Raw genomic sequence first — 1,625 nt, 5'->3', positions numbered from 1 at the left:
CAGTTTGCGAACTGTTTTTATAGGCATGATAAACTCTTACTATTTACTGATTTGGTGGTTTTAGTTTAGCTATTTCTGGATTTTTGACAGTACTCACAACTGGAGGAGGTCACCCAGCTAGTTAGGGGCGGGGCTGGGATGAGAACCCGCATCTCCCCACCCAGTTTCACGCTCTTGCCACAGTCCTGGACTTTTGTCTGCAAATAATAGACCAAAGGTTCCCAGGCTGCGGCTGAGGCTGCCTCAAGGCTGGAGAAAGTGGTCGGGAGTCAGAGCTGCTTTGATGTGTCCACCGCTGTGCCTTCTCCACCTTCTCCTCCCAGGGCTAGCATACCACCCTCTCTGGGAGAGCGCTCTGTTCTCATGCTGATCAGAACTCCAGTGGGTGAGCGAATTTGCTTTTGATTAATTACAAATGGAAAATGAATAAATTCTTAGTTGATAAATGCAATGAGCAGAAATAGTAAATTGTGTCTTTGATGAAGGTCTTGGGAATGTTTGTGGAATGAATGAATGAAGCATGACAGGATAACAGGTGCCCTGGGAGAGACTGAACTTGAGAGGGTTTTGGTCTCTTCATCAAAAGAAAGGGTCAGAAAGTCCCTTGTGTCACCTCAGGAGGTAAATTACCTTTGAGGAAATGAAGAGGCTTCTCTATGGTGGGGAAGGGGTTCCCCTAGACAATAACTCAATTGTTCTGGAAAGGGGGTGTAATTAGAATTCCTGTGTTCTAGTGACCATCCTGGGGCTGTCCTTAGAAAGCCAGGATGGGAAAGGGGTCTTGAGGGGCGGGCTCTGAAGGGAGGGGCAGTTGGCACTTGCTGATTCGGGCTCTGAGGAAACAGAGAGGTGTGTGCTTGGGGCTGCCCTCTCAGCTATGTGGCAGGCTGAAAACAAGGAGGGGATCCCTTCATGCCCTGAAGACACCCAAAGCAAGGCGCCATCACTGAGTGGAGGTCCCCATCTGTATGATCAGGCCACTCAAGATGGCTGTTCTCTTGCTCTCTGGCCATCCCCTGCTCGACCAGTCCCTGCCTCACCTACACCCAACTCACCTGACTGACCTTCCCTCTTAATCATAGAGCCTGATCAGTTAAATGCCTACATACTTGCCCCCAGCCTCAGCTGGTGATTGTTCTAATCTTTAGATCAGGACATCTCCACCAAGATAGCTTATGAAAGGGGCATGTGCCTCTGCTGGTTTCCCTGGCAACCAATGAGCCAACCTGATGTCAATTCCCTCTGTAACTAACCCCCCTCTTTACCCAGGAGTAAAGACTGCTGGTGAGGTGTCCCTCCAGGATCTTACTTCAGCCAGGTAAGCTCCCCCATCCATTAAACCACTGATGTCTCTGTCGCTGACTCCGGGCTCTTGGTTCAGTCTTGAGGCTGGGCAAGTACAGGGCTTGCAGGCCTGCGGGGTGAGCCCACCGCTGTCCTTAGCGTCCATGAGGTGCTGTTTGCACAGTGATGTGGTGTGGCTAGAGCAGTTCTGGCTGCAGGGACTGGCTGGACAGTGGGGCTTCGGTGTGGAAGGCACCAAAGGCTCTCAAGCCTCCAGAGTTTGGAGCAAATGGGGTGTGTGTGTGTGTGTGTGTGTGTGTGTGTGTGTGTGTGTGTGTGTG

The 1,625-nt window shown here is 51.0% G+C and overlaps 1 long non-coding RNA gene across 1 annotated transcript in view; it reads left to right on the top strand.

Moving 5' to 3' along the window:
- Window positions 1–233: 233 nt before the first annotated feature.
- LOC114904664 overlaps window positions 234–1,625 on the top strand; it is a 4,799-nt gene continuing 3,407 nt past the window's right edge. The window contains exons 1-2 of the long non-coding RNA XR_003796002.1: window positions 234–385; window positions 1,270–1,318. This is a non-coding gene — a long non-coding RNA (uncharacterized LOC114904664). The remainder of the gene's footprint in view (window positions 386–1,269; window positions 1,319–1,625) is intronic.

This window comes from Monodon monoceros, unplaced genomic scaffold, assembly GCF_005190385.1.
Source record: "Monodon monoceros isolate NGI ecotype Baffin Bay Population unplaced genomic scaffold, NGI_Narwhal_1 Super_Scaffold_21, whole genome shotgun sequence".
Lineage (NCBI taxonomy): Eukaryota > Metazoa > Chordata > Mammalia > Artiodactyla > Monodontidae > Monodon > Monodon monoceros.
Note: the sequence above shows the minus strand (reverse complement) of the source record. Positions and strands in the feature narration are given on the sequence as shown.